We start from the raw sequence: 19518 nt of genomic DNA, 5'->3' as shown, positions 1-19518 counted from the left end.
CTACTGTGGCCCTCTGTCCCTGGTGGTTCTACAAGGCTCTCATCAAGATAGACTGGAGTGGGGGGTCCAGGAAGCCGGAGGTCTAGCTCAGGGTTCGAAACAAGGATCTTGTGGCGCCAACCTTCATAGATGAAGCTATAAGAGTCCCAAGATGGCTAGTGAGAGTGGAATTGGTGGGTAACCCTCACTATGGTGGCACCTCCATGGACTGAGAGGTCCTCCAACAAAGTCTACTACTGTGAGCTTCTGTGGGTGCCGTAAAGCAGTGAGATCATCAAGCGCTCTTAATAGAGTCCTCAATACATTAAGCACAAGTGCACAATTCACGACAAACACATGTTTATTTCCCACCTACGTTCATAGAAATATCAATCAAAATTAAATTTGGTAAGTAAACCAACAGAGGGTGTGGCCATGAGGTCTTTTATTTTTTTTAAACAACCTTAGTAGAATTTTCCCTGATGGAGGAATGGTAAATGATATGGTGTAGTCTGAAGTTCATTAAGGGAACTTCACAGATTAAGGGGTCATCATGGGTGGGGGTGTCCCAAATCTGGAGACGCTGAACCAATGGCATTTAGAATGCCAGATGAGGGGTGGCTGGTCCCCAGCTCTTCCTGCTCTCAGCTTTCTGCCTTTACTTCTTCTTCACCTGGGCGTACAGCGTCTCAGGGGCATTGGGGCAATCAGGCGCCAGTATTTGTTGTTGATTGTTGTTGTTGAATTTGAGAACAGCATAATTAATGTCATCCTGAGAATAAAGAAACATAGCTTAATGAGATGGGTTTCACAGCAAACGGAAATCCCCTGTACATCAGGGACACATGTTATGCACTACAACCATTGCAGAAAACACATCTTCTCTGTATTCAAACCAATCATGGCAGCCATATCATGCATTTCCTATGTGCAGGGGCTGGTGTTGTCCCTCCAGGCCTGGGACGGACTTAAAATAAGATGATACAAAATAAACAGTACTCTACCCCTCTTCTTACAGTGGTCTGTTCCTCCAGTGCCCAAAGCTTGGCCAAGCTGGATTAGGGCTCTGTGACTTATTGAGACATGTACAGTGACATCCACCCACCAAGAGAGGCCCTAAAACTGTCCCTCCACCACATAAGCATACCAGGGCTGATCTGAGTGATGTGTTTCTGAATGTGTTCACTGAAGATGGGGCCTGCCACACTGATACTGCAACTGTTTTACTAATGGAAGCCCTTTTCTGGCTCCATGCCAGTGGTTAATTTGTAAACCAAGAAGTGCCAGGGCCCTTGATGGGAGGACACAGCAGCTAGCACCATCCACTGCACCTGCCAATGACAGCACCATACTAACCATCACACTCCCACAAGTGTGACAATTCAGACTATTCAAGGCCCCTATAGCAATAAGAATGGCTTGGGCGGCATTAGTGATTGATGATATATATTTAAAAAATCAACAGCTATTGTTGTGCTCATACCCAGATGTGGCAAACTGTCTCAGGCGGTGGTGCTAAGAATTAAGTGCCGGTGCTGAGCATCGGAAACCACTGGCTCAAATTAAACACTGCTGCATGCATCACATTTCCCCCTTCTGTCTTTCCCGGATATGGCTGTGTACATTTATTAATATATCTTCAGCAGCAGGTAGTCTCTGACTTGGAGTGGTCTTTCTTCTACCAGGCTGGAAAGAAGATGAAGATGTTCTCCACCCGACATCACCACCGGCCACACACAGACAGACAGCAGGAGTGGAGAAACAGAGGGAAGACGACAGGACGGTGGGGACTCTTTCAGCCCACCTCAAGGATGACTCTCCACCCACTTTCCAAACACAGTTTTAGGTGGATGAAAGCCATTTCTTCCTCTATTTGGGTACCGCTTTGCTCTGAAAGCATGTGATGGGCTGGAGGGGTATTTGCAGAGCGCTGTGGCCCATACAGGCTGAGGAAGGATTCTGACAGTGTGGCTCGAAAAACACCTATGTAGAAGTCATATTTTCTGAGGGAATATTCTGATGGTTAAAGGTATCAGACATAAATCTATCAGGGCTTCATTATCAGGCTCAAAAATGTGATGAGTGGATTTTCTAACTAGATCACTGCTGTAGTGTCAATAGGGAAGTGTTGATCTTATAATAAGGGAGAGATAGGGATGTCTTAGTGATTGAAGAAGATTGGGGAAGAAGGGGGGAAGAAGTGGGGGAGTTGGGGGGTAAGGGCTACTAGGTAGGGAGACAAGTGGGTGAGTAAGGGAGGCCATAGACCCCGTGTCGAGGCTGGCAAGACCTAAGTGTAAGTTGTTCCATGGTTTCCCGTCCGGCGTAGGTTGTCGTTTGAAGATGGGCAATATGGCATGTAGGCCTAATTTGTTGGAGTATAGAGTAAGTTGAGGGTAGGAGTACCAAACCTCTGTGGGAGAATAATTTCAAAGGAGGGGTGAGTAGAAAAGAGAGTAAAGAAGTCGTCCGTAGTGACTTGTTCGTTATTATGAGGTCCTTGAAAGAATGGGTTCTTCTTGTGCATTTTAATTTCCCAGACATAGATTATGTGGAAGGACTGGGGGAGATGTCAGGTTGTTCAGTCTAGGGCCTGCCTGGTGCGTTTGTCTGAGTGGGGCAGCTGGAAGGAGGGAGAGGGGAAGATAGGATAGAGAAAATAGCTGGGGGAGAAGAAGGGAAGAACAGGGGGGAGGAAAATTGGAAAGTGAAAGAGTTTGAGAGGACAGTTGTTTCTCGCCGACCGTTGGTCGTTGACCATCTGCCAGCTGCTTCATGACTTTGTCAAAAATGGGCGCCAGACTTCCTCGAATAGCGCCGCTTGGTCCTGTAAGTTATATATCACTCGTTCATGGGTGGCTGTTTGATACATGGCAGTCATCCATTCTGTCGGCGTGGGGGCAGTACTAGACCTCCAATGCCAGAGTATGCATATTTTGGCAGTGACGAGTGCTGTGTGTAGTAACCTTTTTTGGGCTCGTGTTAGGGAGGGGTATGGGCGTATATCGTGTAAGAAAATAAGTGGTGGCGGGGTCGGATTTGGAATCTGTATGAAGTCTAACAGGGCGTGGCGTACCGCATCCCATAAGGGCTGTATCGTCGGACAATGTCATAGGATGTGAAGTAGATCACAGTGGGGTTCTATGCACCTCCAACATTTCGCATGCGGTAGCAGGCCTGCCCTGAGAAGTTTAACTGGGGTCCAGTACCAGTCTTGGAGAACTTTAAATAAGCAGAATTTCAGGCGGGCTTCGTGTACTCCCCTATCAAGGGCTTCTAGTATGTCTGACCACTCTTCATCCATATAGGTAATTTCCAATCTATCCTGCCATTTTAGGCGTAGTCGTTCCAGAAGGGGTTGTGAATAGAGATGATTTGTTAACTCGGCATAAAGGCCAGCCATAACGCCTTTATGTCGGCCCCATTTCTGGAGGTAGGTAACAATGGGTGAAGTTTTAAACATCCATGGGGGAGTCCCTAATGTTCTGCGCATACAGTGTTTAAGCTGTATGCATTGCCATTCTTGGTTACTATGAATGCCGAACTCCTCCTGAAGAGAGGCGAAGGTTCGAAAATTATTTCCATCCATTATATGGGATATATTATAAATACCTGCCTCAAGCCATTGGGGCCACATGAGGAGATTTCCTCCTATTTTTATGTTTTCGTTCCCTGCTATGGAGGCCTGGGCATGTAGGGAAGGGTGTATACCTAGCAAGCGGTGGGCTCTGTGACACGCTGTGTCGGTGGCCTTGAGAATGGGGTAGGGCAGGGAGGGGTGGTCAGCATATATCCCTCCCATCTCTGCGTGTTGTCTTCTTAGGAGACTCTCTGTGGCTACCCATTGCAGTGGATCAGGTGTGCCTGGGAGTGTGTATACTAACTGTGATAGTTGTGAGGCTAGTGAGTATTGTTCTACCGAGGGTAAGCCTGAGCCTCCATAGGGTCACCGCGCCAGGATAGTTGCAGGTTTAAGTCTTGGGCGTAGGGAGCACCAGACGAAGGTCCTTATGGATGCATCAATCGAACGGAGTAAAGGGAGGGGTACCTGTAGGGGGAGCATGCCTAGCACATATGTAAAGCGTGGCAGTGTAGTCATTCTGAGCGCCTGTGTCCTACCCCACATGGACAGGCGCAATAGTGACCATTTGGCAAAATCCTGTTTCATTTTAGATATGAGGGGATCTAGGTTGTCCCGAACTATGTGCTCCAAGCCTCGGTTAATAAACGTTTCTAGGTATTTGAGACGGGTCGGTGTCCTTTGGAATGGAAGGCCATGTACCGATGCTCTCGTCGTTATGCGGGATAAAGGTAGTGCTTCACTTTTGTCCCAGTTTACCCGGTATCCAGATAGAGGTGTGAATTCCTCTATGGTAGAGAGCAGTGTGGGTAGGGCAGTTTCTAGATCGGACAGGGTTAATAAGATGTCGTCTGCGTAGAGACAGATTTTGGATAAGCCCCCGGTTATTTGAATACCTTTTATCTGTTGGGAGTTCCGTACGGTAGCTGCCAGGGGTTCCATGGCCAATAGGAATAGAAGCGGTGACAGGTGGCAACCCTGGCGTGTGCCTCTTCCAATAGGGAAGGGGTCTGATAAGAAGCCCCCGCAGTTGACCTGTGCTGTGGGGTGGTCATATAATAAACATACTTTAGAGATAAATTGTTCCCCTAGGCCGAATTGCTTTATGGTGGTGAACAAAATAGGACCATTCGATGCGGTCAACTGCTTTCTCTGCATCTTGGGATAAAGCTAGGGCCTCTTCGGACATATGTAGAGCTTCCAGCAGTGTGTGTTAGAGAGTACACATGTGGTTTCTGGAAGTGCGACCCGGTACGAACCCCACTTGGGTATTATGGATCAGACATGGTATCACTTTGCGTAGGCGTGCTGCTAAAACACTGGCTAGGAGTTTGACGTCTCCGTTCAGGAGGGAAATAGGGTGATAGCTGCCACAGAGGAGGGGATCTTGCCCTGGCTTAGGCAGAACGACAATTGTAGCCCTGTTGGATAAAGCGCCCAGAGAGCCTTCCTGACATTCTTCCGTTAGTGCTTCATGCACTGCAGTGATTGCCTCTTCCCCGGCCCATTTATAAAATTCTGCAGGGAATCCGTCCTCTCCTGGAGATTTATGGTAGGGGAGGTTTGTTATAACTTGTGTTATCTCTTCCTTGCTTATATCACCGTCTAAGAGGGCTCTGCCAGCCTCCGACAAACGAGGCAGATTGGCCGTGTTAAGAAATACCACTATCTGTGCCTGATCAGTCGTCGTTTCCGGGGTATAGAGATGTCGGTAGTACTTGGCAAACTCGTCCACAATATCTTGCGGACGAGTCAACACTGCTCCTGAAGAAGATGTTATAGCTGAAATGGCGGAAGCAGCCTCTCTTTGTCGTAGCTGGGCCGCTAGGAGGCGTCCTGCTTTTTCTCTTTGTTCGCAATGACGGTCTCGCAATTTCTACAGTGCATATTTCGTCTGGGACATGTAGAGCTCATTGTGTGCCATGCAGGCTTGTTCTAAGGAGCAGCGTAGCCTAGGGGACGGTTGGGTGGTGTACTTTTTGGTGAGGTGTTGGATTGTGGTCTCTAGGGTGGTTTGGCGGGCTATTCTGTCTTTGTTGGCCAATGCTTCATCTCGCATCATATTCCCTCTCAGTGTCGCTTTTGCCGCTGCCTATAGAACCCTTTTGGAGGTCACAGTGCCTGTGTTCTCAGTCATATATGTAGATAAGTGTGCTCTTAGTTGCTCCTTCCCTTTGGGGGAGTGGTATCTGCGTACAGCGAGTCCGCATGGTTTTCAGCCTGGGGGAGACAGGCCTACCTGGATCAGGATTAGCGTTGGAGAGTGGTCTGAAAGACCACTGTCTAGGATGCAGGTGTCCAGCTTGTGGGGAATTACAGTGTGTGATACCAGAAAGTAGTCCAGGGGCAATTGGGAGCCATGGACGGCCGATATAAAAGTATATTCCTTATCTTTCGGGTGTTGTATTCTCCAACAATCAACTAGGCAGACGTCCGTAGTTATGTTTGTCAAGAGTGCTCTATCGTGGTTGTTGCCTACATCAATGGGGCCTGTCCTATCTAGTATGGCATCTTGGGCGAGATTCCAGTCCACCCCGATTATATATCGGGCAGTCCTGATTTCTGTCAGGAGACGATTTAGTTGTAGGAGGAATGTGCGTTTTGAGCTGGTTGGTGCGTAGACGGAGCCCACGCATAAGAAGGTATTCCCTATTTTTAGTTTGGCAAATATATACCTTCCTTCTGAATCACTCCATGTTTTAATGATTGTGATCGGAAGGGATTTTCGTATTAAGATCGCCACCCCACACTTGCGGGGTGCGCTGCTTCCGGGTTCTTGGTTCGCTGGGCAGCAGCTGAATACAGTCCTCCCTACCCAGTCCCGTTTAAGTTTACTGGATTCCAGAGTGTCAAGGTGGGTCTCCTGTACCAAAGTGATATCTGCTTTTTTGGATTGAAGATAGGACATTATTTTTCTCTGCTTAACATAGCTCTTCATACCATGTACATTCCAGGAGAGGATATGCAATGGTCGTGTCTTTTGAGAGGCTCTTCTCAGCATCCTGGACAGGTGTACAGGATCTTGCTTGTTCCGGTGTTAGCACTAACAGAGGGAGAAAGAAGGGGCTACTATCACGTTTGTTCAAGTGGAAATTATACTTGTTATAATGCAGTGGGTTATGGGAGAGGGGTGCAGCTGGCGGAAGTGCTCTCTAGAAAAAGGAAGAGAGAGCGAAGGTGGAGGCGGGAGAGAGGGGGAAAAAATAGGATACATGGAGGGAAAGCCGAGGAGAGCTATAGAGAAAAGGAGAAACAAGGGAGAAAAGGGAAAAAAGGAAAAAAGGGATACGAAATGGAAGGGGGGATAGAAAGATCGGTGTATATATTTAAAATTAAGAGAATGATGTGAAAAGATACTGGGGGGGTAAGGGGATAGGGAGGAGAGGGGGAGGAAGCTGGGGATCCTGCCTCCTTGGCTAGATCTGTAAACGGCGGGTCCGGTTTCTCTCGGAACGTCGGGGTGGTCCTTGTCGGGGGCAGCAGGCAACCGACTATCTATATGTTGATGGCAGGGAGAGGTATAGGATTCATGGTTATGTATTGAGAATCAAGAGACGGGCCTAATTGTCTGCGGATGGTAATAGTTATAGTGTTTAGCCATGTACATAGCTGGAGCGTGTATTTTTAGGAGTTGGAAGGGTAGTTGGTTGTCGTCATGCCTGGGTCGTGCTGTTGTGAGATGTTATTGGTCGTGCGGGAGAGTCGACGATAAGATGAGGAAAGGGGGGGTGGGAGAGAGATTAATGCAGAATGGAGCTTAATGCGTGTTGCGTAATATCTGATGTTACAGGGGATGAAGGAATGGAGGCGCATGTGTATGATGGGGAATCCTAAGGTGATATTGCAGGGTAAGGACAGAGTATATGGAGAGAAGGGGATATTCAAGCGGTGGGAGATTGGGGCGGAAGAGGAGAGGGGACGAACGGAACTATATAGTGCTAGTGCAGGCAAAGATATATAGAGATGTAAGTATACAGTACATTCTGAGTATTACTTTTCAGCTGTAACATCACATTAGCGCTTACTTCAACATTCCTATAACCTATTGATTCTTATTAACATAATACGTCCTATTACCTTATCACCTTGTTATATTATGAACTGTTAACCTGGGCGTTGGGCCGGTTATCATAGAATAAGCAGTGAGTGCTACAGAGTCCCGTATTGTGTGGGGCAATGTGTGGTCCACCCCCTTACTGGTGCCTTGTCGCGTATTATTACATCATAATATTATTATAAGAAGGTATGTATTCGGATATTGTCAGTTTATTAGTGTGGCACATACTACCTTCATGATCGTCCTATCCTGGATGGGGCTCACGGGTATCGGTGGCTAGTAATCTGCAGGCGAATGTGTACGTTCAAGAGAGGATAATTGACTATTTATATTGTAATGCCTTAGTATGGGACACCATATTGTTATGTTATGGTATGTTGCGTCATCTTGTATAATTTTAGTTTATGATATTAGTTGAGGTATTGATATACAATGGGTCACATTTTATTGTGTGGTCTCAGGGAATAGATTAGTTTATCCTGGTTTGCCCCAATCTTGGCCCCTGGGATATCTATGAAGATTAATTAGTTCTGGCATTGCTATTAGTCTTATGTGTTGTGTGCTGGGGTAGGATTGGGTTATGTTGTGGTGCTTGCTGCTATGGGGTATTTTCTAGCACAATGGGAGCGTGTCGATTTCTCTGGTGGTTGTCCGGTATTTGATACCCTTTGTGCTATGTTGTAAGGCCAGGTCTGGGCTTTTATGTAGCCTACGGGAAGGTGGTAAATCTAGTCCTTGCATTGGTGTGTGTGCTCCGTCATACCCTAGGGGCAGATTATAATTTACTGGATATTTACCCATTGTAAGGCCTTATATTGGGTTACAGTGAACATGTGCTTTTAAAGTATCTGGTTTTGACAACAACACTAACAATCTTAGACAATTGTAATGAAGGCACACATATTTGGTCTGAATGGGTACTCATCCGTCCACGGGGTCGAGAGCTGCTGCAGTATTCTTGTTTTCAGGCCATTGACTTTCTTGTGTGCAGTATCGCGTCTTCCTCTCAAGGGGCTACAGTTGCTGGATTTAAAGGGGAACAAGATTTGTCCCTTTCCAATAGTTGGGTGTGGGTTACTACTGCGTGTAAGACCTGACCCCTATCATCATGTGATCTGGCCAATAGCTCTATATCTCTGCCTCCTTGGCCGACTTCAATGTCACAGAGAGCCATGTTCGTTTTTTCCTGTCCTGGGGGGAAACTTCCAGTTCCTTCATTGTCTCCTGCGTTGTCATGCGAACAGTTTGTGCTGGTAGAGTCCATAGATTGAGGATGGAAGGAATCAAGGAAAAGTCTCAGTTCTTCGGGGTTGTAAAAGTCTTTAGATACTCCATTTTTGGTAACCCACATTCTTGCGGGATCGAAAAGGCCGTATTTTATCTCTAGTTGGCGAAGCCGGGGTCGTAGAGCCAAGAAGGCCTTTCTGCGTTCATTGGTTTCCTTGGAGTAATCAGCAGTTATTCGAATGTCATGCTGGTCTATTCGGAAAGGTCCATGATTGCGCGCCGCTTAAAGTATTTGACGGGTCTGGTTATGCAGTAGCAAGCATGCGATGATTAGTTGGGGTCTTGAAGGATTGTCGGAGCGTTTTGGGCCTATTCTATGTGCCCGTTGCAATTCTATTGGTGGGTCGAAGTCCACTGAGGTCAGTTTTGGGCGGGTGGAGTTTAAGAAGGCCTGTATATCCGCGCCTTCTTCGTTTTCCGGGATCCCGTGTAAACGGATGTTGTCTCTCCGACTCCTATCCTCCATGTCCATTAGTTTACTCCTTAGGTAAAGGAGGTCTTGGTCTCGGTCCCGAAACACACAGTGGCCTGCGCCTCTACTAATCCCATGCGTTGCTCCAGTCCCGTCACTATGGATTGGAAGCTTGCGATTTCAGATCGCATTGATTTGGTCTCTAGTGTTAGTGAAGTTATAGAGGCGTCCATCCCCTCTATGCGGCGACAGACAGTGGTAATTTCCTGAAATATCCGTCCATAGTTGTGGGGTGGCCCTTGTCTGCCATTGTGGTGAGCTCAGTTGGGGGTGGCGATGTTTGGGGGCTTGTCGTGGTGGGGGTTAAGCGTTTGTGTTGAAGCGCTTCCGAAAATAATAGCTGTTGTGCGGGTTTACTGACGGATTTATGGTTCGGTTTGTTACCGGGGTATCGCCTCAACGGTCCACAAAAGTTGTCCACTTAGTGTCCGGTTTTCCTTCCTCTAGATCCAGTGGAGGTGTGGCCTTTCTGTGCCAGTCGGTTCTTGTTTCTATTCTGACCTTCCTCTTTTTTTGTTTTTTCCCTTCCCTCCAGTGTCCGTTTTCGCCTACTCGTTCTCCACTTTCTTTCCTTTTCTTTTTCCCCCTTTATTTATGTATACATGTCTCTCCCTGGCGACTATTATGAGTTGTATTGACCTAGCATTGTCCTCAGATCAGAGGGGAAGTTATACCGGTGATGATTCTGCTGTGGTGGAGTCGGTGTAGGAACTGCCATAGCCCAGAGTATTGAAAAGTGATGTCCTCTATTCCCTGTGCCAGGCTCTCTTGTCATTGGTGTTGAATGCAGGGAGCGGTGAGGGAGGAGAAAAGTGTGTATGGTTACCTCCAGGTCTTTTGCCAGTCATCTAGCTTGGTTAGGGTTGTATGTGGCTGTGTTCTCTGCCTGTTGTCATCGGCGTTTCCTTGGGATGTATGAGTTGGGGTGGGGGGCGCTCACTCCTGCCCTTGAACCTAAGTGATCTGGGTAGGGGGGGGATAAGCGATGTTTAGGCCTTCCTGAGTCTTCTAACTTAGATCACTTATCCCCTGTGTATTTGTCTTTTCTGTGTATCTTTTTGTATCGTTTTCGTTTTTTTTTCACCTTGTCTTACTTTTGATGATGTTCCGTCTTGGCTTTGGGGATTTTTTTTTTTTGGGGGGGTATTCTTCCATTGTCCACTGATCCTTTCTTATTTATCTCTTTTCCTCCTTTTCAATCTTATCTCTATGTACCCCTTTCTTTTCTAATTCAGGTTTATGTTGTCGTCGTCGTACCCCTTCTTTCCTCGTCCCTCTCCAGCATGTGCTATGGGGATAGGAGTATAAGATGTTTGGGTGCGGTATGTTTTCCCTGTTTTCTTCTTCACCTCCCTGCTCTCCTGTCTGTTTCTCTATCCTCCAGCTTTTTCCGTTCTCTTCTCGCTCTCTTTGCTCCTTCCAGACCCCCCTCCGTCATTTTGCCCCCCTCTTCGTCTTCCCCCTCCCCTCCGCCACCCTCCGCTCTTCTGTGTTCCACTCCTCCTTTCTTCTCTCTTGGATCTCCCCCTTCTCCTTTTATTCAACTGATATTATTTACTGTATGGGGGGAGGAGGAGGGAGAGTTGGGCTCGATATCTCAGTGGGGGGAGATCTGTAGGGTAGTCCAATAGTCCGAAGTTTTTCAGCTTTAGAGAGGATGGGGGTGAAGTGGGAGGGGGGACAGTAGCTCCACCTCCGCTGATCTTTCCTTTCTGGATGCGTCTCTCAGCCGTGCGTTAGAGAGGAGCAGTCCCGTCTCTCCTGCAGTACCTTTACCCTCACCGCAGCCTTCGGAGGGTCGGCAGGTTCTTGGTGCCTCAGCGAGTTTCTCCGTTGGGGTCCGGGAGATCCAGGCACCGTGCGAGAGCAGCTCTTCGTAGCTCCCATGGCCCACCAGTCTGTTCTGCGGTCGCTGCAACTGTACCAGCCGTGGCTCTCATATGGCGCAACTCCGCCCCTCCTGCCAGGCCCTCTCCGCCGAGAGCGAGTCACGGGCAAGTCGCGATTCTTCGGTCTCCTGGCTCGCCTCACGGTGTCTCCGGGCACTGGTCCGAGGCACAACAGTTGTTAGGACAAATTGCGCCGGGTGTAGCGTGTTCTCCAGCTGCCTCTGCGCCCCGCCACCCCACCAGAATCGCCGCGACACGGAGCTCTCGCTCTAGGTGGCCATCTTGCTTCGTGGCCCGGCCACGCCCCCCAGGACCATAGGTTTCTGTAGGTGCGTCGTTTTAATGCCTACTCTGAGCAAAGACAGCTTCAGCAGCATCCCCACTTGCAGAAGGCACCTGGCCTTGTGAAGCCTGCACAGCTACATGTTCCATCCATGCACTTCTGGATGATTTCAATACCCAGAAAAGTGACATGGTTGGAATGCAAAACCTTTCATTGGGATGAAGCGGCTGCAGAACCATGATGTGTTCCTCCTGAGGTTTTGGTTCCAAAAGAGAAGACTTCAAGGGGAGCTCAAGGAGGATGTGTGACTTCGTGGTACCCTCGCTGCTCTCATCTTAGAGCACTTGAAAATAAAGAAAGCCATAATGTTAAAACTTTGAACAGTGCAACCCGCTGTCCTATCCAATTTGTTTTCTTCACCATCTGTGACTTAAAATTGCACCTACGACATGGTCAGCACATTATGTGACTTTCAATTACTACTTTTTGTCTTCTGGCTGTGCCACAAATTTTTAAACAAATGCATATTGTTATCTAATTTCAATGGTTTGGTGCCTTTTTGCTTATTTTGCAAGTTTTCTTGATCTTTCTAGATGATGTATTCCTGACCTTAAATTTGTTGGGATCTGTTTGAGCTAAACATGCATTCCTCTGTGGAAGTATCTGCTGGTTCTGCCATTAGTACCAGGGACTGATCAGAAAACCTAATAGTGTTGTGTAGGGACCAAACCAGATTGTGTTTCTTGGGTTAGTAGAAGAAACCCAATGGCTGACAATCCCCTTGTAACATCAAACACTTACATACCTATCTACCTAACAGCATACCCCATCACCTACCTGTTTCGCATTATCATTCATCTGCATCACATTGGACTCTCCTGCATTAGAAAAAAGAATAAAGAGTGACAATTAATACATGGACTCATTGTGATTTAAAAAACTCAGGAGCACATCCACTTCTGAAGAGTACACCAACAGTGTGAGTCTTACTCTGCTGAATCATGGAGGGGCACACACAGACTTCTCAGGGTGAACAACAGGTGCTGGGCAAGCCATGGCCTGGGCAGAGTGATGCAGACAACCACAGAGACACCTTGAGTTGGAGAATCAAGGAGTGATGGGCAGAAACTGGAAGCTAGAGTTGTCTTAGACGGAGCAAGTCTCTGGCCCTAGTCAGCCACTGTCATAAAACAACAGGGTCTCTGGGACCTGCACAGACACATAGGACAGGATTTACAAGGCCCTGGCGCCTCCTTACGCCACACTAGTGGTTTTTTATTCTAATGTGGCGTTAAGGAAGCCACTTCCCCACACCATATTTACAAAGTGGCACAATGCTAGAATTGTGCCACTTTGTAACCCCTTGCAACACTTTATACCTGTGCCAGGCATAAATGTATGCAAGGTGGCGTTACCACGCAAGGAGGCTGCAAAAAATGGCACAGTGAAATCTACAAGATTTTCCAGCAAAAATGTTTCCATCATTTTTAACGCCTGCTCGGCAGGCGTTATAGTGGCGGGCCCATAGTAACCTATGAGCATCCCTAGTGCTTTGCTGCACTAATGCCATAATTTATGTTGCTAATCTAGCAAAGCACCACAATAGTGTCATAAATTTGATGCTGTTGTGGAAACGAGTGCCATGGTGCACTGCTGAGGCAAATAACGTGCAACCATGGTGTCGTTAGGTGGGGCGGGGGCGGCGCAACAAAAGTGGTGCATCAGGACCGAAGAGCTACTTTCTTGTAGATGTGGCCCACTGAGTGTTACAAAACAAGGGCTACTGAGGGAGAGGGCCCGGAGAATCACCGAGAGGAAACAGTAACAACAGTTGTCACTCCAAAGGTATCAAATGGGCCAAGACTGCGAACACTGTATAAAAAACACTCAAACTTTTGTGACTCTTTAAGGTTTTTATCATGAAAGTGTTCTCTGTTATCAGCAGTTTGCAGAAAAGAAATACAATGAAATATAAACCCTAAACTCAAATAACCTGGACGAATAAGTGACATTTGGTAATTTTCCTTTTTAACCCCTTCGCTGCCAGGCCTTTTCCCCCTCCTGTGCCGAGCCTTTTTTTGGCTATTTGGAGCAGTTCGCGCTTAGGCCCTCATAACTTTTTGTTCACGTAAGCTACCCACGCCAAATTTGCGTCCTTTTTTTCCAACATCCTAGGGATTCTAGAGGTACCCAGACTTTGTGGGTTCCCCAGAAGGAGGCCAAGAAATTAGCCAAAAAACAGTGAAAATTTCGTTTTTTTAAAATAAATTGGAAAAATGGGCTGCAGAAGAAGGCTTGTGGTTTTTTCCCTGAAAAGGGCACCAACAAAGGGTTTGTGGTGATAAAATCACCAGCTTCCCAGCTTTCAGGAACTGGCAGACTTGAATCAGAAAACCCAATTTTTCAACACAATTTTGGCATTTTACTAGGAAATACCCCATTTTTACGTTTTTTTGTGCTTTCAGCCTCCTTCCAGTCAGTGACAGAAATGGGCATGAAACCAATGCTGGATCCCAGAAACCGCAACATTTCTGAAAAGTAGACAAAATTCTGAATTCAGCAAGGGGTAATTTGTGTAGATCCTACAAGGGTTTCCTACAGAAAATAACAACTGAAAAAGAAAAATATTGAAATTGAGGTGAAAAAAACATCCATTTTTCTCTAAGTTTTACTCTGTAATTTTTTCCTGCAATGTCAGATTTTCGAAAGCAATATACCGTTACGTCTGCTGGACTCTTCTGGTTGCGGGGATATATAGGGCTTGTAGGTTCATCAAGAACTCTAGGTACCCAGAGCCAATAAATGACCTGCACCCTGCAGTGGGTTTTCATTCTATGCCGGGTATACAGCAATTCATTTGCTGAAATATAAAGAGTAAAAAATAGCTATCAAGAAAACCTTTGTATTTCCAAAATGGGCACAAGATAAGGTGTTGAGAAGCAGTGGTTATTTGCACATCTCTGAATTCCGGGGTGCCCATACTAGCATGTGAATTACAGGGCATTTCTCAAATAGAAGTCTTTTTTACACACTGTCTTACATTTGGAAGGGAAAAATGTAGAGAAATACAAGGGGCAATAACACTTGTTTTGCTATTCTATGTTCCCCCAAGTCTCCCGATAAAAATGATACCTCACTTGTGTGGGTAGGCCTAGCGCCCCCGACAGGAAACGCCCCAAAGCGCAACGTGGACACATCCAATTTTTGGAAAGAAAACAGAGGTGATTTTTGCGAAGTGCCTACCTGTAGATTTTGGCCTCTAGCTCAGCCGGCACCTAGGGAAACCAACCAAACCTGTGCATTTCTGAAAACTAGAGACCTAGGGGAATCCAAGATGGGGTGACTTGTGGGGCTCGGACCAGGTTCTGTTACCCAGAATCCTTTGCAAACCTCAAAATTTGGCTAAAAAAACACATGTTCCTCACATTTCTGTGGCAGAAAGTTCTGGAATCTGAGAGGAGCCACACATTTCCTTCCACCCAGCGTTCCCCCACGTCTCCCGATAAAAATGATACCTCACTTGTGTGGGTAGGCCTAGCGCCCGCGACAGGAAACGCCCCAAAGCGCAACGTGGACACATCACAGAAAACAGACCTGTTTTTAGCAAAGTGCCTACCTGTAGATTTTGGCCTGTAGCTCAGCCGCCACCTAGGGAAACCTACCAAACCTGTGCATTTCTGAAAACTAGAGACCTAGGGGAATCCAAGATGGGGTGACTTGTGTGGCTCGGACCAGGTTCTGTTACCCAGAATCCTTTGCAAACCTGCAAATTTGGCTAAAAAAACACATGTTCCTCACATTTCTGTGGCAGAAAGTTCTAGAATCTGAGAGGAGCCACAAATTTCCTTCCACCCAGCGTTCCCCCACATCTCCCGATAAAAATGATACCTCACTTGTGTGGGTAGGCCTAGCGCTCACAACAGGAAACGCCCCAAAGCGCAACGTGGACACAGCCAAATTTTTGAAGGAAAACAGAGGTGTTTTTTGCATAGTGCCTACCTGTAGATTTTGGCCTGTAGCTCAGCTGCCACCTAGGGAAACCAACCAAACCTGTGCATTTCTGAAAACTAGAGACCTGGGGGAATCCAAGATGGGGTGACTTGTGTGGCTGGGACCAGGTTCTGTTACCCAGAATCCTTTGCAAACCTCAAAATTTGGCTAAAAAAACACATGTTCCTCACATTTCTGTGGCAGAAAGTTCTGGAATCTGAGAGGAGCCACACATTTCCTTCCACCCAGCGTTCCCCCATGTCTCCTGATAAAAATGATACCTCACTTGTGTGGGTAGGCCTAGCGCCCGCGACAGGAAACGCCCCAAAGCGCAACGTGGACACAGCCAAATTTTTGAAGGAAAACAGAGGTGTTTTTTGCAAAGTGCCTACCTGTAGATTTTGGCCTGTAGCTCAGCCGCCACCTAGGGAAACGTACCAAACCTGTGCATTTCTGAAAACTAGAGACCTAGGGGAATCCAAGATGGGGTGACTTGTGTGGCTGGGACCAGGTTCTGTTACCCAGAATCCTTTGCAAACCTCAAAATTTGGCTAAAAAAACACATGTTCCTCACATTTCTGTGGCAGAAAGTTCTGGAATCTGAGAGGAGCCTCAAATTTCCTTCCAGCCAGCGTTCCCCCACGTCTCCCGATAAAAATGATACCTCACTTGTGTGGGTAGGCCTAGCGCCCGCGACAGGAAACGCCCCAAAGCGCAACGTGGACCCATCACAGAAAACAGACCTGTTTTTAGCAAAGTGCCTACCTGTAGATTTTGGCCTGTAGCTCAGCCGCCACCTAGGCAAACCTACCAAACCTGTGCATTTCTGAAAACTAGAGACCTAGGGGAATCCAAGATGGGGTGACTTGTGTGGCTGGGACCAGGTTCTGTTACCCAGAATCCTTTGCAAACCTCAAAATTTGGCTAAAAAAACACATGTTCCTCACATTTCTGTGGCAGAAAGTTCTAGAATCTGAGAGGAGCCACAAATTTCCTTCCACCCAGCGTTCCCCCACTTCTCCCGATAAAAATGATACCTCACTTGTGTGGGTAGGCCTAGCGCTCGAGACAGGAAACGCCCCAAAGCGCAACGTGGACACAGCCAAATTTTTGAAGGAAAACAGAGGTGTTTTTTGCAAAGTGCCTACCTGTAGATTTTGGCCTGTAGCTCAGCCGCCACCTAGGGAAACCTACCAAACCTGTGCATTTCTGAAAACTAGAGACATGGGGGAATCCAAGATGGGGTGACTTGTGTGGCTGGGACCAGGTTCTGTTACCCAGAATCCTTTGCAAACCTCAAAATTTGGCTAAAAAAACACATGTTCCTCACATTTCTGTGGCAGAAAGTTCTACAATCTGAGAGGAGCCACAAATTTCCTTCCACGCAGCGTTCCCCCATCGCTCCCGATAAAAATGATACCTCACTTGTGTGGGTAGGCCTAGCGCCCGCGACAGGAAACGCCCCAAAGCGCAACGTGGACACATCACAGAAAATAGACCTGTTTTTAGCAAAGTGCCTACCTGTAGATTTTGGCCTCTAGCTCAGCCGCCACCTAGGGAAACCTACCAAACCTGTGCATTTCTGAAAACTAGAGACCTAGGGGAATCCAAAATGGGGTGACTTGTGTGGCTGGGACCAGGTTCTGTTACCCAGAATCCTTTGCAAACCTCAAAATTTGGCTAAAAAAACACATGTTCCTCACATTTCTGTGGCAGAAAGTTCTAGAATCTGAGAGGAGCCACACATTTCCTTCCACCCAGCGTTCCCCCACATCTCCCGATAAAAATGATACCTCACTTGTGTGGGTAGGCCTAGCGCTCGCGACAGGAAACGCCCCAAAGCGCAACGTGGACACAGCCAAATTTTTGAAGGAAAACAGAGGTGTTTTTTTGCAAAGTGCCTACCTGTAGATTTTGGCCTCTAGCTCAGCCGCCACCTAGGGAAACCTACCAAACCTGTGCATTTCTGAAAACTAGAGACCTAGGGGAATCCAAGATGGGGTGACTTGTGTGGCTGGGACCAGGTTCTGTTACCCAGAATCCTTTGCAAACCTCAAAATTTGGCTAAAAAAACACATGTTCCTCACATTTCTGTGGCAGAAAGTTCTAGAATCTGAGAGGAGCCACAAATTTCCTTCCACCCAGCGTTCCCCCATGTCTCCCGATAAAAATGATACCTCACTTGTGTGGGTAGGCCTAGCGCCCGCGACAGGAAACGCCCCAAAGCGCAACGTGGACACATCACAGAAAACAGACCTGTTTTTAGCAAAGTGCCTACCTGTTGATTTTGGCCTCTAGCTCAGCCGCCACCTAGGTAAACCTACCAAACCTGTGCATTTCTGAAAACTAGAGACCTAGGGGAATCCAAGATGGGGTGATTTGTGTGGCTCGGACCAGGTTCTGTTACCCAGAATCCTTTGCAAACCTCAAAATTTGGCTAAAAAAAACACATGTTCCTCACATTTCTGTGGCAGAACGTTCTGGAATCTGAGCGGAGCCACAAATTTCCTTCCACCCAGCGTTCCCCCACGTCTCCCGATAAAAATGATACCTCACTTGTGTGGGTAGGCCTAGCGCTCGCGACAGGAAATGGCCCAAAACACAACGTGGACACATCAAATTTTTTCATAGAAAACAGTGCCTACGTGTGGATTTTGGCCTCTAGCTCAGCCAGCACCTGGGGAAACCTAGCAAACCAGCGCATTTTTGAAACTAGAGACCTAGGGAAATCCAAGATGGGGTGATTTGCGGGGCTCTGACCAGGTTCTGTTACCCAGAATCCTTTGCAAACATCAAAATCTGGCCAAAAAACATTTTTTCCCCTCATTTCGGTGACAGAAAGTTCTGGAATCTGAGAGGAGCCACAAATTTCCTTCCACCCAGCGTTCCCCTAAGTCTCTCCATAAAAATGGTACCTCATTTGTGTGGGTAGGCCTAGCGCCCACGAAAGGAAATGGTCCAAAACACAACGTGGACACAACATATTTTTTCACAGAAAACAGAGGTGTTTTTTGCAAAGTGCCTACATGTGGATTTTGGCCTCTAGCTCAGCCGGCCCCAGGGGGGGGGGAAATGCCCTAAAATTAATTTGCCCCCCGAACACCCCCCCCCGTCCCCCCTGCCCAGGTGCGACCCTTGCCTACGGGGTCGCTACCCCTGCGTGACATTGGCGCCAAAAAACAAATTCCCGGTGCCTAGTGGTTTCTGCCCCCTTGGGGGCAGATTGACCTAAAATCGACCAATCTGCCCCCAAGGGGGCCAGAAATGGTCTAAACACAGTTAGCCCCCCAGGGGAGCGACTCTTGTCTGATGGGTCGCTCCCCATCTCTAAAAAAACAAACAAACTAAAAAAAAAAACACTAAAAAAATTTGCCCTGGCAACAAGAGGTTTCTGCCCCCCATGGGGGCAGATCGGCCTAATAATAGGCCGATCTGCCCCCAGGGGGGGCAGAAATGGCCTAAAATAAATTTGCCCCCAAACACCCCCCCCCCCGGAGCGACCCTTGCCTACGGGGTCGCTCCCCCTGCGTGACATTGGCGCCAAAAAACAAATCCCCGGTGCCTAGTGGTTTCTGCCCCCTTTGGGGCAGATTGACCTAAAATCGACCAATCTGCCCCCAAGGGGGGCAGAAATGGTCTAAACACAGTTTGCCCCCCAGGGGAGCGACCCTTGTCTGATGGGTCGCTCCCCATCTCTAAAAAAACAAACAAACAAACAAACAAAAAAAAAATAAAAATTGCTCTGGCGCCTACAGGTTTCTGCCCCCAGGGGGGGCAGAAATGGCGTAAAATAAATTTGCCCCCGAACACCCACCACCCCACCCCCCGGAGCGACCCTTGCCTACGGGGTCGCTCCCCCTGCGTGACATTGGCGCCAAAAAACAAATCCCCGGTGCCTAGTGGTTTCTGCCCCCTTGGGGCAGATTGACCTAAAATCGACCAATCTGCCCCAAATGGTCTAAACACAGTTTGCCCCCCAGG

The 19518-nt window shown here is 47.6% G+C and overlaps 1 long non-coding RNA gene across 1 annotated transcript; it reads right to left on the bottom strand.

The window, feature by feature from the left end:
• Positions 1–322: 322 nt before the first annotated feature.
• LOC138247467 (uncharacterized) lies at positions 323–12496 on the bottom strand. Its single transcript, XR_011194514.1, has 2 exons — positions 12385–12496; positions 323–751 (listed from the first exon to the last, which is right to left on the bottom strand). It is a non-coding gene; the product is annotated as an uncharacterized lncRNA (long non-coding RNA).
• Between the last annotated feature and the right edge of the window lie 7022 nt (positions 12497–19518).

Source organism: Pleurodeles waltl, chromosome 7 (assembly GCF_031143425.1).
Source record: "Pleurodeles waltl isolate 20211129_DDA chromosome 7, aPleWal1.hap1.20221129, whole genome shotgun sequence".
NCBI classification, from domain to species: Eukaryota; Metazoa; Chordata; class Amphibia; order Caudata; family Salamandridae; genus Pleurodeles; species Pleurodeles waltl.
Note: the sequence above shows the minus strand (reverse complement) of the source record. Positions and strands in the feature narration are given on the sequence as shown.